The 13,734-nt window shown below is 43.8% G+C and overlaps 1 protein-coding gene across 2 annotated transcripts in view; it reads right to left on the reverse strand.

Annotated features, from left to right (window-relative positions):
* LOC117263687 (glutamate receptor ionotropic, kainate 5-like) overlaps window positions 1-13,734 on the reverse strand; it is a 417,373-nt gene that overhangs the window by 168,898 nt on the left and 234,741 nt on the right. The gene's annotated exons all lie outside the window — the stretch shown is intronic.

Genomic DNA, 13,734 nt, shown 5'->3' on the forward strand with positions numbered 1-13,734 from the left:
CCAGAGAAGCACAAGTTAATTTGCTAGTTACACGACGAGGGCGCAGGGCGTGAAAATGACAACTGCGCCTGCATCTAAATAGCAATGACACTTGTGACATGGATTATGCACCCTCCGCCGTCCACTTTAGACCATCTAAATAGGGCCCACAGAGTTCTCTTTGCATCAGTGGTGAGGAGAAAAGTTTAGCTGCCATAGAAGCAGAGAGAAAAGCTGCTACAGGAGCTGGTAGGTACAACCAGAGAGCAAATGGGGGAAATATGCATTTAATTCCAGGGTCGGTGAGGCTGGAACTAGGACAGTGGCCTTGGTCTGCAACAGTGTTTGAGTGGGTGGAGCATGTCAGGTGGTATCCACATGAATGCCAGAACCAAAGGTTTCCTGGCAGAACAATGCATTGGAACAAAATAATCAAAGTTTTTCACTTCACCTGTCAGTGGTTTTAATGTTTTGGCTGCAGTTTGGCTGCAGTTTTAAATACATGGTAAATGTTGTGTAAAGGTCACAGTTACTCACCAAAACTATGTGATAAGATTTAGAAAAAAGATTATGGATCGCATTAAAATAAATACTGTAAAAATATTAATTAATGGCTCTGGCTTCTATTTCTTCAATAACTGAACTCAACTGCTGTATATTTGGGACAGATGTCTAAAAGGGATGCGCCCTTTACTTCCTTACGCACAAAATTCATGCTCAGCAAAGATGGAAAATTGTTTATTTATACCAGTATGAATATTACTTATATATAATATAAAAATTAGGCTATCGGATAATATATCAATTATGAATTATTCATGTTATCTAGTGCCAAGAGCCAACCTCATGCAATGTAAGAAAGAGAGATGAACTTTTATTTGTATAGTGCTTCCCTAGTTTTCTGACCAGTCAAAGCGCTGTTACATTCACCCTTTAACACACACATACACTGGTGGCCGAGGTTACCATACAAGGTGCAACCTGCTACTCAGTGAACCATTTATGCACTCACAATTTTGGTATTTTACCCAAGGATACTTATGCTGCATTCCAGGCAAGTTTCTGAGCCCGTAAGTCACCACTTCAAGTCACGACTCACGACTTCATAGTGTTCCAGGCCAAGTCACGCCAAACTCTCAAAGCAACATGGCGGACCATGTGGGGTTTATGTTTGTTTATGATCGCTTCTGTCACCAAAGGTGCTGGTTCCTTGGTCATTTGAGTGAATCGGAGGAGGAGAAACAGCGCATAAGGTCACACATGCTATGCTATAATACTTTCTATTTTACGTTATCTGTGTGTTTAGAAACCTATTTTGTATAGCTGTTAGAGCGGCTGCCAATAATGCGTTAACATTAGGATTATTTTATGTCTATTTCTCACCATGTATCACCTGCATCAACACCGCATCCATAGGGCTGCCATTGTTGTTTAGAGGAGTAAGGTAATTGGTTTAGAGGGCTGTGTGACATCAGAAAGCATAACTGGGAGTACATCGATATGGTACGAGTTCACGGGTGGGAAGTTACGGATTTGACTGCCGCTCCAGTGCACTTTCACGGGTAGAAGTAGGGCTGGGCGATATGGCCTAAAAAAACATATCTCCGATTTTTTTACAAAAAATCCGATTCACGATTTAAATCGATTTTTTCCCCCTCCCAGTTAAAAAAAAGAAATGCGGCCTGGTAGCACATACCTGGGGTCCAAAACTTTCAGCATGTGAATAAACCCCAGTTTTTCCATGGTAGCCTATATATGGGCACCATATCTCTTGCAATATACATGGTGACTGCATCTGTGATCGCTTTCCACCGGACCCCTTTCTTATCATATGGCAGTGTTTCCCCTGCCGTCATATTGGATCACAACAGAAGTCATTTAAGGTTACCTTTCCTATAGAACAATTCTATACCTTGTCCTTTTATTAAACAAACTAAATAGCCTTATGTTACAGGCTGAGCCTGATGTGTGTGGCTTGTGTGTGTGTGTGTGTGTGTGTGTGGAGCTGTGTATGTGTGTAGTTGATCCAGGAGGTATGAGACGTTAGCGCGCCGGGTGTGGTGTGTGACGTCAGACGGATGCGCCCCAGGAAGAAAGTGAGGCATGTGCTATGTTGTTTACATCGAGCAGCCACAGTGAAGAAGCCTACGCAGTTCTGCATGCTGTTTTTGAGTTATTTCCCTCTATGTAAAAGTCAGACACTGATGACAGAGGCTGTGCATCATCCCTGCAGTGCTTAAAATAAAGTGCCGTTCTTTAACGCAGACGAAGTCCCGTTGTTTATGTGTTGTTGCCACAACGAGTTAACACAAGCTAAAGGAGTTAATGGTCTTTGGAGGTCCCTTTACTACGATTTGGGGGTCTGCCAGCTTGGCGTTGGTAACACTTATTTATCTTATTTACACAACGGCATGTCATTTATGTCCCTACACGGTGCGCGTCTAAAATCCTCCTCTGCTCTCTGTGTCGCGCACGGCAGACTTCGGCCCTGATGCACACACAGACACAGACACAGACACAGGTGTGCACACAAAAGCGCTGAAGAACTCGTTCCCATTCTTGAATGAGTTCTTCAGCACTCGCTGCCATGTTGTTTGTGTATCAAGCGCACGGGGGGAAGGGGTGAGCCCACTCTGAACTACGGGAGCCCAGAGTGGAGCGGTGGTGGCGGATTTTAAATAGAAACTCAATTTTCATTAAAACAAATCGGCCTAAACTACAAATTCAAATTAATCGATAAAATTGATTTATCACCCAGCCCTAGGTAGAAGGTTGTAAAAACACGAGTTACAGGTTTCCTGGAACGCGCCATTACACACAGACTGGGGAAGCTGGTGATGGAACTGTGGAGCTTCTGATTAGTGGATGACTACCTGCTCTACCTCCTGCACCACAGCTGCCCAGACAGAGAGACCCAGTGCAGTCTTCCATTGACAAAAGAAGTTAGCATACAGTAAGCATTAGACTTCACAGGAAAATATTCACAACCTGGGTAATTTTTTCACAAAAAAAGTGTTTTCATTCTTTTGAATGGCTGAACCCTTTCAGAATAAAGGAATATAAATGATCTAGGAATGGACATATATTCAGACTTTATGGCCACCTAAAAGGGAGGAAGGTGGGTTGTCCACTAATAGAAAGATCGGTGGATTGACTTTTTAAGTATCCTTGGGAACCTACTGAATCACACACCATTCACAGTTATGGCACAGCCATCAGTGTGTAAATGGTTTGTGGTGCGTCAATGGCGCACTCACACACCCATGGTGCGTGTGAATGTTAAACTAATGAGCAGCACCTTGTATGATGGCCATGGCCACCAGTGTGCAAATGTGTGTGTGATTAGGTGAATGTGGCATGTAGTTTTAAAAACACTTTAAGAGGTGGGACAACTAGAGGGGCACTATGAAAAATTCAAGTCCATTTACTATTACCTGTGCTGAATAAATTATGCTTTGGTGCTCATGGGAGGAATGGTCTGCCTGACCTGAGCCCGTGGGAGGAATGGTCTGCCTGACCTGAGCCCGAATGGTGCTTTGTTATTGGACTTCTGTGCGAATCATGAACTGGACGTAACAAACACCAGATTCGAGCACAGGGAGGTGCATACGTGTACCTGGTACCAGAACACCCTAGGCCAAAGATCGATGATAGACTTTGTGGTTGTATCATCAGATCTGTGGCCGTGTGACTTGGACAATCAGGTGAAGAGAGGAGCAGAGCTGTCAGCTGATCAACACCTGGTGAGTAAGTTGGATCAGATGGTGGGGGCGGCTGCTGGACAGACCTGGTAAACCCAAATGTGTAGTGAGGGTGAACTGGGAACATCTGGCTGAGGCCCCTGTCCATGAAGTCTTCAACTCCCACCTCTCCTGCATCCTGTGGGAGACTGGGCACTTAGAATTCGAGTGATCAATGTTGAAAGTCTCCATTGTGGAGGCGACTGCTAAGAGCTGTGGTCAGAAGGTTGTCAGTGCCTGACATGGTGGTAACCTAACAGGGAGGCCATCAGGCTAAAGAAGGGGGCCTTTCGGGTCTGGCTGGCCCAGGGGTCTCCTGAAGCAGCAGACAGGTACCGGATGGCCAGAAGGGCTGCAGCTGTGACGGTCGCTGGAGCAAAAACCTGGGGGTGGGAGGAGTTCCGGGAGGCTATGGAGAAGCACTTTCAGTTGGCCTCAAGGAAGTTCTGGCAGACCGTTAGATGCCTCAGGAAGGAAAAGCAGGGCTTGTCTCAGGCTGTGCTCAGCAGAGAAAGAGAACTGCAGACCCGAACTGGGGACATTATCAGCCAGCGGAAGGAGCACTTTGAGGAACTCCAGAACATGGACGTCACATCTACCACAGAGAAGGCAGAGTCTGAAGACCCGGGGGAGCTCTCACCCATATCCCTGGCAGAGGTTGCTAAGGTAGTCAAAAACCTGACTAGTGGCAAGGAGCCGGTTGTGAATTAGATTTGCCCTGAGATGCTGAAGGCTCTGGACACTGTGGGGCTGTCTTGGCTGACACGCCTTTTCAGTGTCGCGTGAAGGTTGGATACAGTGCCTGCAGAGTGGCAGACTGGGGTGGTGGTTCCCATTTTCAAAAAAGGGGATTGGATGGTGCGCTCCAACTATTAAGCTATCACACTGCTCAGCCTCCCGGTAAAAGTTTGTTCCAGGGTGCTAGAAAGGATGCTCCGACCAACTGTCGAACCTTAGATTCAGGAGGAGCAATGCGATTCCGTCCTGGCCAGGGAACAGTGGACCAAACACCATGTGTTTTGTGGACTTGGAGAAGGCTTACGACCGCATCCCTCTGGGTGTCTTGTGGGGGGTACTGCAGGAGTACAGGGTACCAGGCTCGCTGCTATGAGCCATCCGGTCCCTGTATGACCAAAGTGAGAGCTGTGTCCGCATACTCGGTGTAAAGTAAAACACATTCTCGGTGGGTGTTGGTTGTTCCTTTTCACCGATCCTGTTTGTGATTTTCATAGACAGGATCTCGAGGTGCAGCCAGGGGGAGGAAGGGGTCCAGTTTGGGGACCTAAGAATTGCATCTCTGCTTCCGCAGATGATATGGTTCTGTTGATTTCAGCATACCATGACATCCAGCATGCACCGGGGCGGTTTGCAGCTAAGCGGTCAGGATGAGAAGCAGCGCATCCAGATCTGAGGTCACGGTTCTCTGCGGGAAACTGGTGGATTACCCTCTGTGGGTTGGGGAAGAGTTACTGCCTCAACAAGGTAGTTCAAGTATCTTAGGGTCTTGTTCACGCGTGAGAGTAGAATGGAGTGTGAGATGGATTAGCGGTTTGGTTAGGCTTCTGCAGTGATGCAGGCACTGCATCAGTCTGTCGTAGTGAAGAGGGAGCTGAGCCAGAAGGTGTAGCTTTCAATTTACTGGTCCATCTACATTCCAACCCTCACCTATGGTAATGAGCTCTGGGTAGTGACTGAAAGAATGAGCTCGCGGATACAAGTAGCTGAAATTAGTTTCCTCTGTGGGGTGGCTGGACTGAGTCTTAGATAGGGTAAGGAACTCAGACATCAGGAGGGAGCTCAGAGTAAAGCCACTGCTCCCAAAAGGGGTCAGTTGAGGTGGTTCAGGCATCTGATTAGGATGCCTCCTGGGCACCTCCTGCTGAAGGTGTTTCAGGCACATCTTACTGATAGGAGGCCCCGGGGCAGACCCACAACATGCTGGAGAGATTACATATCTCATCTGGCCTGGGAACGCCTTGGGGTCCCCTAGCAAAATCTGGAAAGCGTTGCTGGGGGGAGGGATGTCTGGGATGCTTTGCTCAGCCTGCTGCTCCTGTGACCTCGCCCCAGATAAACGAAAAAAATGAAAAAATTAAAAAATGAAAATGAAAGGATGCTCATGGTTTCAGTAAAATAAACTGAATGATTCAATTGTGGAGAATTGAACCAAGCTGACAATCGGTAGCATGTCCATACTAACAACATTTTAAACATTTATGCACTAAGCAACTAAGGATTTTCTCAGTCCAGTAGCTGATGACCTGGTAGGCTTTAAAAGGTTTTGTACATCCAAAGAACTTCAATAAAAATGAATTGCTTTGCAGCATCAATGGCCACTAGACTTGGCATGTAATTTAGACCAGAGTTTATTTGTAAAAATGTGTGGCCACACCTGGCTAGTAAAGTGGACTAGGCATTTATTTGGGGCTTAGCTTCCAAATGCAACATATTCTCACTCTGGTCAAGGATTTTCCATGACAAGATATGACACGCAAGGTACCATGGATGCGTTGGTTGTTGACGTTCTGGGATGCCATGTTAAGTTCTGCCTCTGACATGCATTGTCTGTTTCACATGAAATGTACAGTTTGCATACTACCTCAGTACAACACCACAAGTTGACTTGTTTTTTTCCTTCAACTACAAACAAAGATGGTTACATTAAGCCAACACACATACGTGGTTGAGTTTAGGAAAAAAGAACGCAATCTTACTGGCCTCCTGGGTGTAAGTCTGTGATTGAGCCATCCACCATTCCTCCTATCCACCCTATCTGGACTTCCGCTGCCTTAACTTTTGTTGTTGTCCTGCCACATTTCCCCATGCAAATGTTCATGCAAATGTGAAAGAATAGCTTTTTTCATCAGCGTCCGATGACGGAAGTCACTGCCCAAATGCCAGATTTCAACAACATTGGAGTAAGACTGGGTTGCTAAGTGAAGCTTTGCAGTGGGTTTGTTAACACAGTTTTTGGTTTTACACAGAACACAAACAATGGTCTCCTCGATGAAAGTACTGTGTTGATTTGACCCGTCCACCAGCCAATCTCTATACACTATGCAGCCTTTGGCGCCCTTAATACTAAGTCATCTGACTTACGCCTCTGCTTCTGTCATAATTACTGCAGCCACGGCAGGTTGCCTCCTAACAATAAAGGTAAATATGCATCATAATAAACAGCTTGCACCGACAACATATAAATCCATTTTTCAGGTGAGGGCGGGCTGGTTCCTTCAGACACAAACCAGTCAATATCAAACTTTTCATGTTTTTGTAACTGAATACTTTGAATCAACAGTCTGCTGTTTCTCTGCAGTGGTAATTTCTTCGTCAGCCCTCTGACACACCAATTGACTCCTGTTTGTTTCTCTTCTGGTATCAGCTCCTCTGAACACTAATTGCCATTAGACTAGGATTTATTGACCTGTGAGCTGGCGTGGTGGCTCGGCCGGAGACCTGCAACAATCACACGAATTTGCTCTAATTACAGTCACCGTCTCTGATCTCATCTGGGTCGCTTCTCAGCATGACAGCGATGAATCTGCTCCTTAGACTTAGGTGATTGATAATTACGGCTGAGTCATTCTTGTTTTGTGATTTGATTGCTGCTCATGTGAAGTGCTGGTTATAATTGCTTTTTCTGGAGGGTTTGTTTCCAAGAATAAGATACTGAAGCACTTCAGCCATCTGAGGACACATCACGCTCACATCTTTGCTTATTATTCTTCTTTGTTCGTTAAGAATGCACTTTTAAAATGTTGTTCAGGTATAGTTTGTCACTGTTTGTTGAGTAAATAAAGAGACTGTTGGATGTCATTGTTTATAAGGCAAGCTGATGCAGAAGTAGTCATATATTTGTATGTGACAACATAATCTCTGAATTGTTTCCCATTGATTCACTCATTAACTTGAAAGAGAAAAAAAAAAGCATGAGCTCATAACTCTATGAAAAATAACCGTGGCTTTGGAAGCTGTTTATAAAAGAACAGCTCGATGTTTGGTTCCCTGCCATCGCAGCAGGTAAATCAGCCCAGTACAGCATACACCACAGGACAAACTGTACCAGCATTTGACTGCTGGCATTTTCCCACCATGACCTGAGTCCTTGAGTAACAAAAACACTTTCAAACAGTCCTTTTGATTCCTTAGCTACTGAATCGTAAACCTTGAAAATCTGTTCAAAGCTGAATGTGTTTGAGTGGAACTAAATTAGATTTTCCATCACCTGAAGAGAGAAATGCAGCTGAAAGGAAACATTCATGCACCTGAACCTGGCTGTCTCACTGACAGTTGACTAGTGCTAGAGTGCACACTGACACTCGGAATGAGTATTTCTAAATGCACCACTTGCATCATCTTCCTCCATCATCTAAAATAAGCCACCAAACTTCCTAGCTAGCGCTAGCTAATGTCTTTGAAGGAGTTTTCCTCCTAGCTAAGCCTACTTTACTTACCTTACTTACTGATGACAGTCAACAGTTCGTTTAACAGTAAAAAGGTCTATAATCTTTGGATTCACTATGCAATTCTGTCTGCCACCGGAAACAATCTCCCAAGAAAATAAAAGCTGCCTGGTGTGGATCCAGTCAGGCTAGCAGCCAGACATCATTTCTCTCTCTTTCTTGTTTTTCTGTCCACTTTAAATATCCATACAAAACTGCCTTGAGAAAAACATAGATTTTAAAAATGATCAAGGACAAATTGCTGCCAAATACTCCCTGGAGCAGCAAATGTGGATAAATCCACTGTTGAAAATAGTCCCTAACAAATTTCCTCTTATTTGTTTGACAAAAACAAATACTTGCCTAGCTGATTTAGAAATTGACTTGACTTGACCTGTTCTTTTTTTTTGCTAGCAACGAGTTTACATACAAAGTCAAGCGGTATTTTGCTGGGTCCTGTCGCTTGGAGCTCAATGCTGATTGGCTGCCGGGGGTGTTCTTGACTGTCATGACATATCAGCTTCATTAAAAGTATAGCTGCAAATTAAAAGCAACAATAGATGTAAAAACACACAGAGACAATACATCTGTGATCAGCTCCCTAATTTAATTTTAACAATTTTTTCAATCTTCTCCAATTTCTCGTTTTATTTTATGGAAGTGATCAATGTAAGTGCACTTGTCCTAGAGCCGCCACGACAGTTTTTATAATGCAAATAACTCTGTTTAGATAAAACCTACATGCTTCTCTTCCTATGACTTTTACTAAAAATGTGTCTTGTATGTTTTCTGAAGCCTTTAAGTTACAAAAATGAAGCACACTAGACTTCTGAGCATCAAGAATTTTTTTTAATCACACTATATGTTTGTGAGGTGTTTTTAAAAGATTTACTTTGTCAGTCGGAACCAATGGGCTTGAAGCTCAGAGCCACAGACAGGAAGTCAGAAAATACTAAGAGACGACTTAATGCATTGTTGGTTTGGTCTTTTATTGGATTTTTTGGTGAGAAAACACCAAAAACATATAGAATAAAACCAAGTCCTTTAAAGGGAAATTTCGGTTTATTTCAACCTGTCTCCTATCATCCTAAATTTGTTTCAAGTGACTAGTGACATAAAAATAATAGTTAGCATGTTAGCCGTTAGCCTAGATACAGCCGGGGCGCATAGTAGCGTCAGACCTGTTAAAATGTAAGTGAACGGGCAACCTTCAAGTGCAAAGTTAGTCCACTAAACAAGCTTTTTTTCCACAAAGAACACCTCATATCATTTGGATAAATGTCAGAGAACATATAGAAAACGACATGTAAACATGTTGTCTTACCTTACTGGTGTGCTGCCATGTTTGTTTACCATTTAGCTCTGTTTTCCAAAGCGTGGCCGAAATATTGCGAGAACAAGCAGCGATCTCATACTGTGCCTGAAATCTCGCGAGCTCTAGACAAAGCCCAGCTGGATACTACTCCAGGTGGAGGTGTCTCGTCCTCGGTCACATCCAGACCTTGAAAATAAGGCTGCAACCGGTCCTATTCCTTTCAACAGAGGCATTCGTCTTCTGTGGGCACTGGGGCACAGCATTCACAGGTAATGTTACACCACCAATCTCCAGAGCTACGCAGCCTTGCAGCAGCCATTCCTCCTCTCTCGTCCTCTACCTGTTGTGCCTCTCTCTCTCTCTCTCCTCCTCTGTTCTTCAATTTTATGAAGCTTTTCGTCAGTGTATTCTGGCTCAAATAAATAAGGGCGGCCATCAAACTCTGCAAAATCAAATTCCTCCTCCACAAAGTCGAAGTCTGGCAAAAAGTCAGCCATTATTCTATAAATCTTTCATAAAATAAATGAATGAACTTTTCAGGCTACTGTCCGGTTCTCCCTTCCAGCTGTTGCTGTTTGTACTCGCGAGATTTCAGGCACGGTATGAGATCGCTGCTTGTTCTTGCAATATTTCGGCTGCGCTTTGGAAAACAGAGCTAAATGGTAAACAAACATGGCACCACACCAGTAAGGTAAGACAACACGTTGACATGTCGTTTTCTATATGTTCTCTGACATTTATCCTAACGATATGAGGCGGTCTTTGTGGGAAAAAAGCTTGTTTAGTGGACTAACTTTGCACCTGAAAGGATGCCCGTTCACTTACGTTTTAACAGGTCTGACGCTACTATGCGCCCCGGCTGTATCTAGGCTAACGGCTAACATGCTAACTATTATTCTAATGTCACTAGTCACTTGAAACAAATTTAGGACGATAGGAGACAGGTTGAAATAAACCGAAATTTCCCTTTAAATTGAGTGTGAAATGTTTTGTTTTTTTTTTGTTTTTTAAGTATTTTTCCCTTTAAATGTAACTTGTGAGACTGGAGTCCTGCCTCTGTATTCTGTCTTTTTTGCTCCATAAAATCATTTATTGCAGTGGAAAGCGTGATGTCTGTAATTTTCACTGCAACTCCACTTATCAGACATGAAAAGAGTGTTTGCTTCACCCTGTGTGTACGCACATGTCAAATGTAAGTGTGTGTGGTGCAGTCAGCTGGTATTAATGGAAGAGTGAAAGGTGAGCCATTACACATCACCAGGCGACCCAGTTGCCATGGTAATTTGAATGTAATTGCCTACCAGTTCTGCCGTAGCGCCAAGTGATAACAGCACCAGGGATTTGAACTGGAGGCCATCTGGGCTGAGAGATGAACAGGAATAAAACCCTTATCTGCTGCGAGGAGAGGGCTGAACTTTTACTTCCAGCGTTAAGTCTCTGCTTTTATTGGAGTTAATCTTCCTCCGCGGGCCGTGATGAGGACGTAAGTAAGAGGTGCTGATAGCAGCGCAGCGCTCAGGCCTCACAATTAATCCTGAAGGGAAGTCACGGAGACCCTCCCTGATCCAGTTTCTGCCGGGTTTATTTGCACTTACAAATGATCCAACCTGGGATAGAAACAAAATGAGGAGGGAAGAAGAAGAAGAAATGGAGACGCAGAGTGAGCGAGCGAGCGGCAGAGACAAAGGGAAGCCTCAAGGGGCTTGTAAAAAAAGACAAACAAAGCAAAGAGATAGTGTGAGAAGAATCAAGATGGCAAACAGAGACAGCTGTGGGTGGTGAGAGGAGAAACAAAACGACAAGGAAACACAAGAGGAGAGTGATACAAACACAACAAAACGGAGGAGTAACAAGTGAAGGAGGAGCGTTCAAAAATAGAGGTGGTGCAGAGGAAGAGGGTGTGATTTTATATGTGAACACATTCAAACAGTAGAGAGAGGGAGAGGAGGATTAATACAGAGAATAGGATTCTGAGTAAATGATGACACTTTCTACCAGGAGCTTTGTTGTAAGAGGAGCTCTGTTTGATGAGTCACAAGTAAGTTTCAGGTTAACTATGAAGTCCTGATCAAGTCCCAAGTCAAGAACCAACAAACTTGCTGTCCTTGGCAAGTCCCCGCCAAAAAAAAAAAAAAAACCACTAGCTGGATCTGATGGTGCATTTTCATCCACCTCTTTTTTACCCATATTTTAAATTTGCACATAAAAAAACCGAGGGGAAATGCCAAAAATTAAAAAAAATAAATAAATCCTAAAACATTGCAAAAAAAGTTTTTACAGTTGAGGGAGGTGGAAAAATTGGTGTATCGATAAAAGCTAAATGCAACTTAATGCAATGGAAATATCTTCAGTTTAACAATGATAATGTACAATCAAGACTAATCATCATTGCTTTGGCCACTGGAAGCTCTCTTCATTGTCTTTTGTTGGCTTTTAAAACGCTTATATCTGCACAAAGGGTTGTTACTAGAACCCTTTAAAGAGCATAGAGCGGTTATTTTAGTTGTTCAGAACTCCCTGTTTCTGTTGTCCAATGTGCTCTGTTATTACACACCCAATGTTTTCCTTTGTTTGAAGTTTGACTGGAGCTCTTTTAGGTAAGTCAGGGCTTGACACTAACTTTTTTCCCAAGGAGCACATGTGCTCCTAAATTGAAAAAGTAAGGAGCGCACAAAGAACTTTAGGGGCACAATGTAAATTGATCAAATAATGTGTTTTCCGTAATAAACGTGATGCAAATAGACATTTACAAGCAAAATTATTTAATGAATTTGTATACAAAATGTACAGAAAGGTAAAATCATCAAGTTTTGAAAAAGTATTGCAATTTAATTTTGTCTTTAATGTTATTATCTTATATATATTATCTCTGCAATATGATTATCTTATATAATGTTATTACTATCCTAAAACATTCTCCAGGTCCTCTGAAACTCTGCAGGACTTAAGCCTCTTTCACACAGAGCGCGATTTTCACGGCGTCCACCGCGGGGTAGGGCGCAGAGCAAGCTGAGAGCAAGGCGCGCAAGACATGATTTGGGGGAGTACAGGCTCGTTCAGGAGCTACAGCTCCATGGTGACCGCTTCCAGGTCTACTTCAGGCTCTTCTCTGCTATTGGACGCGCCGAGGTGTCGTCACAGCGCGTTGCCGTGAAATTAAAAAATTTTCAATTCGAGCGCAGGCTGGCCGCGGCATCAGCTCGGCGGCAGAGCGGTGCGCTCTTGCACCGCGGTAGCACATACACAATGAATGGGTTCGTCGGCGGAGGTCTGCGCTTTGCGCGCTCTGTGTAAAAAGGGCTTTATTTCCACCCTGCACAGCAGCAGTACCGTGGCGAACGGTCTCTAACTGCGGGGAGAACGGAGCAGGCTTCACCAGAGGTCCACCGCTTTTCCCGGTCCCTCGTCTCCGCTACACTTTGACTTATTTCCACCCAGCCGACAGCCTGGCCGTGGAGAACGGTCCCTAATTGCGGGGAGAACGGAGCAGGCTTCCCCGTAGGTCCGCCGCTTCCTCCACACTTTGACTTATTTCCACGCTGCCGACAGTGGGACTTATATTCATTAGGGATGCACCGAAATGAAAATGCTGTTTTTTTATGCACACATGTGCCCCTAAATATTTTTTACAGTTCGCACACACCTATTTTCAGTCGCAAATGCGAGTGTAACGCTCGCACTGTCGAGCCCTGTAAGTCATCTTGTTTTCTTCTTTTCTCTAGACGAGAATAGTGCCACTTACTGCTTAGCATGAAAGACACCATAAATTTGCATTTTCTTTTGCTCATTTTCAAAACAAATAAAAAAAACTGGTTAAAATTTGCACCACATGGATGGAGCCACATGCAGGGAGCCAAGAAATTACACCATGGAATCAATTTCCGTTCTTGTGGACAGATTCCCAAAAATATGAAGGGACACTGTGTTTGTTAAAGTGCAAAATCATATCATATAGCATGTTATAAATGTTACATAACAAGTATTAACTGCACACAGATGTAGTTAGATGAAAAGTCAGGGGATTGGCAAAGTTAATGGCAGTCCATCCAAGAACTGTGGAGCAGTGGTGTACTGATCAGTTGACCAACGCTGGCATGTTACTCGGGTGGCTTGGTGGTTTGCACACAAGCTTCTGAAATAGAGGGCCACAGGATCCACATGCTGTGGAAAAATGCAATCTTGCAAACCTGAACTTATCTAGACATTACCCAGAGAGGCTGTACGTGAGAACGCAAATGTCCAAATCTGTTCCACCGAA

The sequence above is a fragment of the Epinephelus lanceolatus genome, chromosome 16 (genome assembly GCF_041903045.1).
Source record: "Epinephelus lanceolatus isolate andai-2023 chromosome 16, ASM4190304v1, whole genome shotgun sequence".
Lineage (NCBI taxonomy): Eukaryota > Metazoa > Chordata > Actinopteri > Perciformes > Serranidae > Epinephelus > Epinephelus lanceolatus.